Here is a 15975-nt window from a genome sequence, read left to right on the forward strand (position 1 = left end):
CAGCAATTTTGAATAAACCACGGCTCTGACGTACATATGATTTGATATCTAGTAAACGATAAAACATCGTCACAGATTTCTGATAAATTCATCGCTTTTTGCGTTGATGTGCGACAAAAACACGTTCTATCTCATTATCACAATTATCGCCAACGCTTTGGATGACACGACTGATAAGCCATCTACCTAATATTATTTATCCCATTGTCTTTTCAAATCTCTCGTGATCAGTGGATACATCGCTCAGTGTTCTGTGAATACTAATTCCCTATCAGCTCCACCGGAGAAGTTGTTTATTTATTGACAACAGACTCTGAAACATCGCATTAAATCCAGAGAGACAGAGCTTGTGAGATACACCTCTTTACAGGTATTATATTGTTGTGTTATATCTTTTAATCTTACAAGTGTGGTACTTTTTCCAAAGCAAATTGGTTAAACCAAACTTTGGAGAAATTTGAACCATCAGTATGACATTAGATCTACGGAATATTGTCTTGCATGTTCGGGTGTCCTGTAATTTTTATTTTGATGCTATGCTTCGTTGCAATTTCTTGAGTACAGAAGACATTTATTGCCGTGCTTATATGGTAGCATAAAACGGTTTATGAATTTCTTAATTTCTATGCTGAACACTATAAAAGATAAACTTTGATATTCTAGCAAAATCTACTCCGCAAGGGTTACCCAAAAATGTTGTTACTAAACCAATGTAAAATGGCGAAAATATTTATGTACATGTATATAAGATAGTTTTGGTACATTCGTATGGAAATCAGTTTTGTCACTTCGTTCGCGTTATGTCTTCATTATTTAAAATCCTTCGCATCGACTGAATTGGTGATGTAGAACAAGTTAGCGATGTCTCGCATAATCATCAAAACATCGACAGTAAGATGCGCTCTCACGAGAACTTGACATAAATTGTATAAAGTGTAATTTTGACTTTAAAAAAAAAACAGCATATAAAATCTGTTTCAATTTCAAGTAAGTGCGAGGAGGCTCATTCTGCTTCATACATTGTAAATTTAGTAAATGTTTGTAAAATATAAAAAAAAAAAACAACAAAAAAAAACAACAAAAACCTTTTGTTAGTATTCTTATTTCAATTATTATTATTCTTATATTTCAATATAAACTTTAGTAATTGGAGAGGTGAAATTGGGATGCTATACTATTGCTGCATTGACTTCGTGTACACCAGTCCACAGGTAAAAAGATAATCAGTTAATATGTGAATCGCAAAACCGAGTTGAAATTAATTTGTTTACGGTCCTTCCAATGTGACGTCACGCTTTATCGTTCCTCAAAGCATTGGGTGACTCACAACAATTTCTTGGCTTAATCATCAATTCCATGTCTGTGTACAATAAGTCATGTGCTTTTATTGTCAAGCATTAATTATTTTTTTCTAAAGATTCTGAAAATTCAAAGAGCAATTCCACATCGTCTTGTCCTTATAGATTTCCTTGCTTACGCAGATAGCTCAGTGGATTAACTTGTCGACTGGACATCTGCTGACCGTGGGTTCGAAACTAGCAGGGTTTAGCATTTTTTTCTGTTGATTTTCTACCAAGACTGCATTTTTTCACTGAATAACGAAATTTTGCATGTTTTGTTTTATATCAACACATTATTGTACATATTCTCCATTTCCCCATGTATATCGGTTTTAGTTCACCTATGCTGAAAGCTCAAGTGGGCCTTTCTGATCACTTTTAGATTTTCAAATTCTTCTCTAGAACCTCCGAGCCAATTTCAACCAAACTTGGTAAAACATCCTTGGGTGACGGGCTTTTTAAGTTTATTCATATGAAGGACCAGGCCCCATTCAAAGGGGAGATAATCACGAAAATATAAAAATTGGATATGGTCATTTAAGAATATCCCTCTCAAAAAACACTGGGCCAGAAATATTGAAATTTACATGAAAGCTTCCTAACATATTCCAGATTCAAGTTTGGTAAAATCATGGCTCCAGGGGTAAGGTGGGGCTACAAAAGGGAATGAAAGTTTTACATGCGCAATTATTGGGAAATGTTTAGAAATATTCTTCTCAAGAGCCACTGAGTCAGAAAAGTTGAAATTTGCATGAAAGCTTCCTGACATACAATGTAGTGCAGATTTAAGGTTTTTAAAACCATTTCCCCCAGGGGTAGGATGGGGCCATAATAGGGGTCAAAGTTTTATATGAGAATATATACTGTATGGAAAATCTTTAAAAATATTCTTCTTAAGAAAACCTGGGCCAGAAAACTTGAACTTTACGTGAAAGCTTTCTGACATACATGTAGTGCTGATTTAAGTTGGGTTTTTTTTTAAACTTTGGCCCCCAAGGGTAGGATGAGGCCACAATAGGGATCGCAGTTTTACATGTGAATGCATAGGGAAAATCGTTAATGATCTTCTGAATAACCACTGGGCCACAAAAGTTGGAATTTACATGAAAGCTTCCTGACATAGTGCAGATTCAAGCTTTTTTAAAACCATGGCCTCGAAGGGTAGGATGGGGGCCACTATAGGGATCAAAGTTTTATATGTGAATATATATGGAAAATCTTCTCAAGAAGCACTGGACTAGAAAAGTTGTTACATAAAAGCTTCCTGATATAGAGTATATTTAAGTTTGTTCAAATCATGGTCCACGGGGTTAGAATAACTAAGACATTGACCGATGAAAAAATGGCACTAATAAGAGGAAACAATAGAAGGAAGTGAAATAATTCATTTATCAATTTTATACATCTGAAGTTCTAAGGAAAAAAAGATCCCTCCCTTGCTTGTTGTAAGAGGCGACTAAATGGGGCGGTCCTTCGGATGAAACCGCGAAAACCGAGGCCCCGTGTCACAGCAGGTGTGGCACAATAAAGATCCTCCTACTCAAAGACGGTAAGCGCCGAGCATAGGCCTAAATTTTGCAGCCCTTCACCGACAATGGTGACGTCTCCATATGAGTGAAAGATTTTCGGGCGGGACGTTAAACAATATATGATCAAGCAATCAGTCTAAGGAAAAATAGCACACCAATCAAAATCGACCTGAATGAAAGGTACAGGATATATAAATACATGTGCTACTAAACTCAAATGAACTAAGAAAGGAATAGATACCGTCAAAATAAGCAACATAAAAAGTCCAGTATTTTATTCCAACATCTGGTATCTACACCCTGTATTTCCTATAAATATACCTCTACCATTGCATTCAAACTTTTTCATTACAGACAAACTTTGCGGTGCCTTAATATAGACCGTCTTATATTTAATCAACCTACATATTATTTTTCTTTGTCTTTTTGAACTATAGTCCAGCTGGACATGTCGTTGCTGGTGATGTTGATCATAGTTAAAACTAAGGACCTAAAGTCACTTATTTTCAAAGGTCCTAAATTAAGAGAATCCCGAGTTTTCAATTGGCGACAAAACTTCATCCCTATTATGAATTCTGTTGAAGATTATGCCAAACGGTGGACTACATACATGTATGAAAAAGAACTTAAGGTTGATCGATGATCCTCATGTGATGTCATAGGTTTTTGCAAAAATCTTAATAAATTAAACTTTGCGCATGATAGAAATATATCTTTCTGAAGAATATTATTCACTGGATATAATAAAAAATCTGGTAAACTATTAATACTGAAAAAGTTTATATTTTCCATAGATAATCAATTATTTATGATTTAAAAAATGTTGTCAAGGGCAATAACTCCTGTGCTGGAATTTCCTCAACTGGATGTCTATTATACATTGGTTTCCCTAATATCCATGATTAATCTATACATATTTATGAATTATCAGTTTTTTTTAAAACTGTTGATATCTAAATGTTGTCATTTCAACAAGTTTTTATCTATTTTTATTATTCTGTTTAACGAAAATGTGTGATTTTCTGATGTTGATATATATTTCTGTTTTTGTATGTCTGACATCTTTAAAAAGGTGGCAACATATACATTTTCTTTGGTTATTAATTGAATTAAACTATATTGAGTGGAAATTAATAAAGTTGTTCTGCTTTTAACCATTGATATTGATAAGTCACATGAGGATGGAGCTACCTTAAATCCCGTATTAGTCACACCGAAACAAAAGTACGTACCATCTACGTATCCCTCTGTGTTTAGTAAACCAAAAGTGATAAAAGAATTGGATAGGTTACATGAGGAATATGTCTTGGTTCCAGCTGACAAAGCTAATAACAACATTGCCTTTGTAAGGCTCATACTACACTTGTGTTTTAAACGTAATTGGTATTTATTCCTTATTTGGTAATAAAAACGTATACTTTAACTGCCCTTTCAAAATATGAAATTTTTCAACTTCATACCTCAGTTTTAGACACATTTAATATTCCAGTCAATGTAAAACTTATACGATACCAATTTTGATGCACCAGATGCGCATTTCGACAAATAATGTCTCTTTAGTGATGCTCAACCGAAATGTTGGAAATCCGAAATAACTATGAAGTTTTAGAGCTAAATACATGTATAGCCAAAAACAGCGTGCCAAAAAAGTGGAACCAAATTCGTCCAAGGATAAGAGCTATGCATGAGGGAGATAATCCTTAATTTTGAAATAAATTTCTAAATTTTATAACAGCAATTAAATATACATCCGTATTTTCAAGCTAGTAACGAAGTACTTAGCTACTGGGCTGTAAAGACCTTCGGGGACTAACAGTCCACCAGCAGAGGCCTCGACCCAGGGGTCATAATGTAAAACTTATACGGTACCAATTTTGTCAATGGGATATGAATATGAGTTACCATACCTACATGTATACTAGATTCCTAAACTTCACAAAACCCTCACAAACAACTATACATTGCTGGTTACATTCTTGAGTTCCTCATAGACAATATATTCGTAGTGATCAGGTCTTCATACAGTCTGTTGGAATTCCCATGGGCATGAATTGAGCTCCTTTGTTAGCTGACCTACTTTTATATTCTGATCAGGCAAAATTTATTCAAAAGTTTCTACATAAGAAGAACAAATATCTTGCTGTGGCCTTCAATTCGTCATTTAGATATATCGACGACGTTTTGTCTATTAACAATAATCATTTCTATTCATATGTTGATTCGATATATCCCTGTGAACTCGGAATAAAAGACACCACAGAGTCGTCCACATCCGCTTCGAACATGTACTTAGATATTGTATTGAAAATGAATGATAACTGCAAACTATCGACAAAATTGAGTTGTTAGTTTGCCGTTAATATCTATTTTCAATAAAATATCTAAGTATGAAGCAGACGTGGACGACTCTATGGTGTCTTTTATTTCGAGTTCACAGGGATATATTGAATCGACAAATGAATGAAAATTGTTATTGTTAATAGATAAAACGTCGTCGATATATCTAAATGTCGAATTGAAGGCCACAGCAAGAGATTTATTCTTCTCACGTAGACGTTTTTGAATAAATTCTGATTTACAAGAATATACGAGATCAAAACGGGTAAAAGCAGGCCAGCTAACAAAGGAGCTCATGTATAGGATTCATGTAATACTCCTACATGTTAGAGTTGATACTCCTACAGGATATTTTAATGCTCTTGTGGTGTTGGGATTTTAGGATTCTGCCTCATGTAGCTATGAATGGCATTTTCATTGTGAAATCACTAAAAAGTATTTAAAACACTACGAGATTCGAACAAGCAAATAACAGATTGTCAATCTTACGCCTTAAAAGTTGAAGTGAGAAAGTGTATTGCATTCTAATTGAATACATCTGCTATCAGGGTATTATCCAGCATTTAGATGTCACTACCCATTTTATATTTAAGGGGAATTTTTGAGAATGCAGTCATGAGCTTCCAGGGGATGGGGGTGGGGGACATCCATGGAATATAATATCCACAGTTTATTACAGCCATATAAATTGTTTGATTACACATTTTATCTATATTGTATTTCTGACATTTATAGAAAATTACTTAAAATATATAAAAATGATTTTTGTTGAAAATTCTTATACAATTTTGTCAAGTCTCTACAAATGAAGGGTTTTTTTTTTAACTGTGGAAGGGGAAATATTCATTTGTTGCCAAAGGGGAAAGGTACCTTAAACCGGCAGTAAAAGCAACCTACTAATAGATAAATTCCTGACTATATTCCCGTGTTAAAATGTATACGCAATGACACATTCAGTGGTATACGTGCCCATTTTCCCAGCTCTACTGCTACATGTAGGCGGTGATTCGAAGTACAGCATTTCACAAGTACATTCAGTGGTACTTTTTTGAGTATAAGTGGCAATAACCTTAATTCGATTTAAAAAGCTTATACATAACATCATTAGATGACGTATCAATTTCAGAAAGCCGTAAAAATGTACCATGTAGCCTAGCAACTTTATTGAAAATGGACTGAAAAAAGATGTTACGCGTAGATCCGCTCACATACTCGTTGTGCAAACCGGTGTAACTTAATTGTGTATTGAGTGTGAAAGCGGATTATAGTGTAATTACTAGCAGACCACTCCACTGCCTTGGCACATGTTTTGTCGATGAACAAAAAACTGATTACTTTGTGGCAGGAAAATGTTCAGAGCATTTTAGGGGGATAATTTATGTTCTGACGAATTGGTGAATCAAAACATGAACATACTATTCACGGTTCGTTCACCTGCGAACTGAAATCTTGTTGGTGAATTCCGTTTGTCGAATGAATTGAAAATGGATTTTGTCTTCAGTAGGGATTCATTTTTCAGGACGCCAACTATTTGATCGTTGGAGTTGATTTTCGTTAATCCATTAAATCCGGAATTGTCTCGCTCTGGGTCTAGGCGTTCAGTTTTGTGTGTATACGTCACGTGGTTACGTGGTGTGTTGTCAGACTTGGCTTGCTAATGAGGTGCAAAATAGAGATGTCTAAAGCTCACACAACGTGTGTTGATAATTTACAAACATTAGGGTCTATCTGTTGGGTTGGGTTTTTTTCACAATCCATGAGCAAATTCAGGTTACATAATACTTTCATAATTTGTGATTGTGAGGCCATTTTGTAGCAAAAGCATTGCGTATAAATATAAGCCTACTACACATTACATGGAATCTGTAAATGCTGACAAATGAATGATAAATTGTTACCTTTGGTTTGTTAAACGGGGTATGAAAGTCGCAAACAATGCAGAAATAATGTTGCCGGTAATGCCATTTTTTCCCCTGCAATGTTATCCCGTTTAACAATCCAAAGAAAGGCACTTTATTGTTGACATTTATATCTTTCTGTGTGTTTTAAATATAGATACCTTCAAGTACGTAAACTACAGATAGTAGTGACCTGTCAGTTACTTAAGCGCACCAGCTGAATGACTTGTCTCCACCTTTGGTAATGATCTAAACGATGTTAAAGGAAATAGTCCAAGAATGACAGACCCTAAACTTATAAGTTAAACCATCATATAATATAGATAAGTGTTGTTTATTTTTCTATATTCAAGTAAAAGCTAAAAATAAAGCCCCCCCCCCCCCCCCCCCCCAAAAAAAACCCAATATATTTCAACATATTCAACATTGCATCAACGATGCATCGAAATAGGTCGCGGGATTCATGGAATTTGTATAATAATACGCGGACAGACGATATTATAAATCGGATCTAACTAGGTTGAAAGAAAATATATCTAGCTGCAGACCACAAGAGGTCGCAGGATTCATTGAATTTGTATAATAATACGCGGACAGACGACATTATAAATCGGATCTAACTAGGTTGAAAGAAAATATATCTAGCTGCAGACCACAAGCAAGGAATGAGAGTACCAAACCCCCGCATGCGTAGCCCGGACACAGTTTACGCAAGATTGAGCGGAGGTATAAATGTCGAGGTGTTGTGTGATTGGCTAATATCAAGAGTGAAATTATTTGGAATTGAAAGAAATATTATAGAGGTTCAAATTAATTGTCAGGATGAAAAATTATCGCACAAAATCGAGAAATGACTGAGGAAATTACCATGGTAGGGGTGTGCCTAAAATGAAGTGTGTAATTTACTGCAGATTGCTATGTGTTGTAAAAAAAAAAAAAAAAAAAAAAAAAAAAAAAAAAAGTACAAATATGGCCTATAAAAGGCACGGGACCCTATATATTTTTTGTCGTTTTTTATCAACACTTGGAATGAACTTTGAAATGTTTGCGGTGATTTGTTTAAAATTGATATAGTTAATTAATGAGAGGGTCAAAGGTTAGCATTGAGGTCTATGGGAAATGAATTGGTACTCTTTTCCCTATAATAGACATGAAGCAATATGGAATACCACAGCTGTCTTATGTGATGTGATTTAATCACATAATGTACTTGTATAATCATATTAAGTTGATTTGATATATAAATAATGTGGTTTTATAATCATGGGGTATAGTTTTATATTTATATTGCAAATCACATTTTCCTCTATGAACCAACCGATTTCAGCGCGCGACACAATCCGTTCATATTGACTATGAACGGATTATGAACTAGCTTAAAGCACGCGACTGAGAAAGCGTAATGATTTGAAAAAAATACATCTGTTACAAAGATCTCGCAAGTCACACCTCGGATTAAGATTGTAAACTTACGTGGATTATCATCCCAATCTTGCGGTCTCCTAGCTCCAAAATACAGTGCACCGTGCAATGTTGATAAAAGGCAGGGTGAGACGAAGTATGACGTCATGTCTGTGAGTTGACGTCGTTTTATGCAACAAAATAGAAGCAATGTAAACAAACGGTGTTTTAGTAAATTAATATAAATATAAGAAATGAACATAATTTTTGATCTGTTCATGGTCAATATGAACGGGTTTGGATTTGAGGAAATTCTTTGTGAATCGCTAGCGCGATTCACAGACTGGACATCAAATCAAAGTCCGTTCATACTGACCATGAACAGCTCAAAAGTGATGTGCAATTTCTTAAATAATGATATGGTTTGGTTTCATAATTACATGTATGTGTTGTGGATTTTATATGTGTCGCGGTTTTAACTTTATGCTTTGGATTCATAATTATATATTCACATTCACAGTGTGTATGTGGAACGCCAGGCAGTATACACCAACATATTTTATGATAAGGCGGTGCGCTTTCGTTATATACTGTGGTTCTCTCGTGATGAGGTGGTGCCCTCTCGTGTAATGTATTATGGTTCTTTCATGGTAAAATGGTGCTTTTTATGATAATATCGTGGTTCTTTTATTTACATGGCGCCACTTTATCACATGCTGTTGTTTTATCACAAGATAGTGCTTTTTACATTCATGCTAATGTTTTTGCAAAGATGGAGCTTTTCCAATAAACGCTGGTGTTATAGATAACATACCCGGTAGATGCTAACTGCAAATTATATTGTAACAACTCAACTTTATAACAAACGGGATGACTTCAACTTCTCCATCGTCAACTTCCCATATTTGCAGGTCCCTGAAACGTTCTACTTTACCATTTTTCCGTTCGCCCACCGTGCGCTATCCGTTCGTTCACCGTGCGTTCAATGTTCGCTCTCCGTGCGTTCACCGTTCACTCTCCGTTCGTTCACCGTTCGCTCTCCGTGCGTTTACCGTGCGCTCTCCGTTTACAGTTTTGCGCTCACCGTGCGTTCACCGTTCACTCTCCGTTCGTTCACCGTTCGCTCTCCGTGCGTTTACCGTGCGCTCTCCGTTTACAGTTTTGCGCTCACCGTGCGTTCACCGTTCACTGTCATTCGGAACACCAAAGTCAAAGGATTGATTTCCATAGCAAAGCAAAAATGAAAAAAGGAACTTGTGCATAAGAGTGAAAGTAAACTTCTTATTATATCAGCAATTTAATTTATAAAGTACAATATATCAGGATTGTCAACTGCGAAAATTAAAGGAAAATTGCAGACCACTCATTAATATCAAGGAATAAAATAAATCATATGTATTGTTATTATTGCAAAACACAAGTATTGTTTGGGTAAAAAGTGGGAGAAGTTCTGAATGAGAGAAAAATGCAAGAGCCTTCAGCTATGAATTTAAGCCTTATACATGTGCATATATATCGAAGAACGAGCAACGAGCGCTGGTACGTGTACGAAAATGAGGCAGTTTCAGTTAATAAATACCTCGCCCTCACCTGAATTATCATTTTAATATTTTCAAGTATGGTCAAAAGCACAATTCATTATACTTTATTCTGTCTCACTTGACAAGAATTCTATATTAGTTTATAATTTTTCTTAACCTCCCTCTCTCTCTTACTTAAAAAATATGCTACACTGTACGTTTCAATGCACATTTGTGCTCAAATGTCAAATTGATTTGACAAATATTTCTGATTATTTTACGCCTATCTTTATAGGAGACGTTATCAATAAATATATTTCCCCAAATTTAAAAGTTTTGAATCGTTTGTCTCTAGTATATTTCTGCCCCACATATGATATACGTTCAGTGCAATAAACAGTTTTATCCGCATCAAAAATACACAAATATTGCACAATCTAAATGTAAATTCATGTTCACACTATTTATTTTGTACGTACGTACATTAATTCTGGGATTATTTTCTCAGGTCGATATACTATACCAGTATTTACAGTAAAGTGAATTACGCAAAATCTACGTGGGAATAAACCTTTTATACCATCTAGAAGCGTTCAGGTGTCAACACGAGATACATGATGTCCTGCTCTATCCGTGCTGATTGTTCAATGCATTTATCTCGACTCCTTTTGGGGATGTTGTTTTTTAATTGCGTGTAATCCAAACGACCGCGCTCATAAATTTAGAAGTCATGCATGTGCATTTGTAAATTCTTGGCACTAATTACTAGACTATATTTATTTCAAATGCATCATTTGTACTCTTGTATTAAGAAATTAAATGCTATGCATCTTAAATCAAAATATATGATTACATGTAGCAAACCGAGATGACGCACCGATATTCATGATTTATGAAAACGTCAAGAATTTCAAATATTATAAAATATATGTTTCTAGTTTTCATGTATACATGTATCTGTCTATGCAATACTGTAAACAATGTACATAAGACATTTTCTTTTGTTTGTCCATCATTGTTACGTGCATTGATGTGAAATTTACGATCATTTTCATGAGAAGTATACATCCAGTACTTGCACAAAAATAAACAAACAGATGTATTCATATATATATTCTCTACCTGATTATAAAGTAAGTACAATCTAAAGGAAACATCCGAAATATACCGAATGAATAGACCATTTTGCGTTCACCGTGCGCTCACCGTTCACTTTGCGTGTGTTCACCGTTCACTTTGCGTACGTTCACCGTTCGCTCACCGTGCGTTCACCGTTCGCTTTGCTTGCGTTCACCGTTCGCTCATCGTGCGTTCACCGTTCAAGTGGGAAAGTAGAACGTTTCAAGGACTGTATGTAGCAATATTCCATTATCACCTGTATATGGTGTCTCTAAAGTGATTCGTAACGCAAGAGCTTGTTCTGTGTATGATCATATTTTAAATCGAGACAGGCTACATATAAACAAGTTGATAGTGCAGGGGTTTCGGCAGTCTCCATTCAGCATTTCCAAATAATATTGTCGTTATAATGATCTAGTTTGCCAATACAACCTGTCATTGGGTCAAATGCTCTCTGACATTTTTCATACGAATTGTTAGGCTGTTCTTTACATACTGATTTTGACTGTGGATTACTCCGTTTACCTGATCGAGATGTATGGTTCACAGCCGGTCTGACCTGTCGACAGGGGATGTTTACTTCCTTCTAGGTACCTTCCCACTTCTGATAAGACCAGGGATCCGTGTTTGCCCAACTTTTAATTTTGTATTCCTTGTTGGAGTTATGAGATTGATCACTGTTCGTTATCCTCATCTTTTCTTGATACGATGATGGTTTCATAACGAAGACATATTTTTTCGTATTGTGCTGTTGATACTTCATTATGATGAAGTGATCACTCGGAACCCATCGCCTATCAAAGAGCTCATTTTGTGAAATGCCGATTGCGATATTAACTGTACAACGATGCTTATGAAACGTCACGTGTTTTAATGATTATGCAGGTACGCTGTGGTTTTATAATTGCATACTGTGGACTCAATATTATGTGACGTACGTGCTTTCATAATTGTGTTGTGGCTTTATAATTGTATGTGGTGGGTTCACTAAAATATGGTATGCTTTAATGTTGTTGATATTCAATTATGTGCCGTGGTCCTATTATCAAATGGCGTGGATCTATTATTATATGCGCTTTTGGTATTACAGGGTATATGCTGTTAATCTGTCACTGTATGGTCGGTGTAAATTTTCAATCATTTGTTGTGGCTCTGTTGTATGATGTTGTTTTGTTATTACGTGTAGATAGTGGGTTCGTATTTATATGCTGTGGTGTAAAATTTATACATGTATGATGTGTCGTCATTATGAGGTTCGTCATTTTGAAGTCTGTCATTACGAGGGCCGTTATTATACGAGGTTTACGACAACCGGAAAAGTCTATTTAGAAATAATGGCGGCAGGCAACCAACGGGACCGTGTCTTTCATTAATTAAAAGTAGTTCTTGAGGATATGAATCCGAACCCACATCACAGACTTATACAACCTCAACATAAAATTATGAAATCGCGGCACATAATGATGCAACCATATCATACAATATCGCACAGGTATTAACAGCACATGATCATTTAAATACAGCACTTACATTGTAATAATGAAACCACAGCACATAATAACGACACCACAATAATTAAATGAAGTTCACATCAATCGGGACAGTTCTTTAGAAATAATGGTGGCGAGCATATCGCACGAACGTGACCATGCCTTTGATGAATTAAAGGATGACCCATGCTTCACACACGCAATTCTTTGTTTCATTTTGTCTGCTGTTTTGAAATGCCTAAAGCTTGCATATCATGTGTTGATAATTTACAAACAATATCTGCTGTTATTATTTTCAGTTTAGTCCCAATGCATGAGTAAATTCGGATTACATAAAATCTTTTCAATTCATGATTGTGACGTCATTTTATAACAACAGCAATGTATATAGATAAAAGGCCACTTAAAAACTGCAAATGCTAACACTGATATGTCACACTGCATTCTTTGATTTGCTACAGGGGGTGTGATGGTCGCAATCAATCCAAAAATTAAATTCATAATGCAAACTATGAAATTCTTTCGTGTAATGTTTTTGACCCCTACATCCCGTTTAACAAACCAAAGAAATACATTTTTATTATTATTATTTTTTTTTACATTGATATTTTTCTGGGTTGTTTTTTTTTAAAATAATGGGTAGGCCTACTACATAAAATATAGATATTACTTGGGTTATCAAACATAACAGCTTATTATCTAACCATCATATTGAATAGATGAATGTTATATGCATTATTTCAAACTCAAATAAAAGGTAAAATAATAATAATTTAAAAAAAAACACCCAGAAAACACATTTCCAACTATTCAACAATGTCTACCGATCGCCGTATATCAGTGGTAGAGAATTCGCTTCGTAATTGGGAGGTCATGAGTTGTCATGGCCGCGTCAAACCCCAATCTAACTAAAGTGCAGGCCTATATTATATTTATAATACTATAGTATAGGTATGTACTTAAGTCAGATTGTGTTAAACCTAAGATATAGATCGTTATTGCTCCTCCGCCAAACGCTCGTCATTTAGAAGAAAGAATCGCGGGTCTTTCAGGTATGACCTTAACAAACGAAGGTCCTCTCGTGTAGCGGTCGTTAGCACGTTAAAGAACCCTCATTGCTACGGCCGTAAGCGCTAAGAATACTAGGCACTACCCCTAGAACTGGTGCCGTCTCAATATTGGTAAACATTTCCCGGACAGGACGTCAAACAAACAGACAAACAACAAATTAATCAACAATGTCCCGAAATAGGTCGCATAGTTCGTGGAGTGTGTATACAAAAAAAGTCATGTGCATTCACGTGCGAACAGGTGACACTACAGACGATTGACAGGAATTACGTCTTCGTAGTTGCAAATGACATGTAATGGATTTCAATAGAAACGAAGCAGAATACACAAAGTGAATGTGAATATGAAAGGTGAAGATAACGAACAGTGATCAATCTCATAACTCCTACAAGCAATACAGAAATAGATAGTTTGGCAAACACGGACCCCTGGACACACCAGAGGTGGGGTCAGGTGCCTAAGAGGAGTAATATATAATATATATATAATTTGTTAATGAATCCTAAGCATAATGTTAAAATCGGGACATATTTCAAATTTACAGCACATAAATATAAAATCAGAAAACATAATTATATAAATAAAGCAGACTAGAAAACTGACGAGGTACGCAAGGGTCCCGCTGAGGGCAATCAAAGGAAAGTGACATCTGTAACTGATACACTAATGTAATTATTGATAATGAAAGATACACCTGGAATGAAAAAATGTGATAAAGGCGTCACGAAGAAAGAGATTGTATTTAGAAAAGGCTGATCCAAATATAAATTACTTCCGTGGATAGGCACACATTCACTCATCCACTCAAACAAACAAGAGTGTAACTAAATCCCATTGCGAGGGATAATAAATGGATTACTGGATCATGTACGAACACGCCATTTTGGGAATTTCACGGACACAAGTTTTGCCATCGCTGAATTGATCACATTCATTTCATTTGGAATCTATTACGTCAGTTTGTTATTAGACGGAACAGTTCACCAAGGCGTGATGTGTAAGGAATACATACCTACCTCCAATTTGCGACCGGGTGTCAGAATTTAACCTGCTATACCGAATCTGACCGAGAGTTTGTTGACTAGGAATGATGTGCATTGGTTTTATTGAATGAATGCAATACATGTGATACGTATAACGACACATTTTCGTATATAATATTCAAATATACATGTAGGGTAATAATTATTTTCCTTAAACTTAAATTATCCATATCAAATTCAAATTGAATTATCTCCCTTTGACAATGAAAGTCACAACAAATATGTTGACATACGGAAAGACGGACAAGGTGATGTGAATCCAGAATTTATAGGCGTCTTCCTCTTATTGTAGAGTATTTCTGTGCACAGTTTGAAAACTGTACGGTGAAAACTTGAGTTATCGCGTCACAACAAAATTGTTGACGGACAGACAGACGGATAAAGCAATAACATTTCATGCGGGTTTTTTTATAATTATGCAACTATATCACATGTTTATATAGTATTTCCTATTATTTGATTAAACAAGAATATAAATCGGTTACTTGTAATACCTAAAATGAATCAATAGAACGACAGATTTTTTCTTTATTTTTTTAAATATTTTTTTAGGGTTATAATTTTTAAGTACAGATTAAATTAAAGATTTTGAATACTGAAGGTGGTTTCTTTGGAAAATGTTGTGGTTAATATAAATTTGCAACAACGATGGGGCATTCCAAATAGTTTAATTCACAAGTTCATCGAACAGTTTACATGTAAATGCAAAACTGATGTTTTGAGGTATAGGCGAATCCATTATTTGTTCAATTACTAATAACCTTTCCTGGTTTGTAATCAATGTTTACACAACTCGTAAAATGCTGCATGCAACACGGCAATTCACCATCCGTGTAATGTATATATTACAGTTGTAAGGTGTAGTGCGTCCCTAGGACGAAATGGAGCACGTTGGCAGATTTAAAAAATGTGATGACAATATCCGAAATTATATTTAACAGTATTATTTTTCATTGGAAGGGGGGGGGGGCAGTAGAGGAGAAATAGAATTAAAATTCTTGTAAAATTGAAAAAGAGGAAAGAAAATAACTTTAAAAATTATGGATTTACCTATACCTCAAAACAAGTTTTGCATGTACAAGTATACAAATCAAAGAATGAATTACTGACAAATAAAAAGTTTCCAATACGCATTTCGATTTACAAATTGAATGGATAAAGCATTGCGTAACTGTTATAACATTTACACAATCACTCCAATCCTCTGGGTTAGCATTGCACTAATGA

At 35.2% G+C, this 15975-nt stretch overlaps 1 long non-coding RNA gene across 1 annotated transcript in view; it reads left to right on the forward strand.

Moving 5' to 3' along the window:
- Window positions 1-206: 206 nt before the first annotated feature.
- LOC125666787 (uncharacterized) overlaps window positions 207-15975 on the forward strand; it is a 28933-nt gene continuing 13164 nt past the window's right edge. The window contains exon 1 of the long non-coding RNA XR_007366861.2: window positions 207-370. This is a non-coding gene — a long non-coding RNA (uncharacterized LOC125666787). The remainder of the gene's footprint in view (window positions 371-15975) is intronic.

The sequence above is a fragment of the Ostrea edulis genome, chromosome 10, assembly GCF_947568905.1.
Source record: "Ostrea edulis chromosome 10, xbOstEdul1.1, whole genome shotgun sequence".
In the NCBI taxonomy this organism is placed as follows: domain Eukaryota; kingdom Metazoa; phylum Mollusca; class Bivalvia; order Ostreida; family Ostreidae; genus Ostrea; species Ostrea edulis.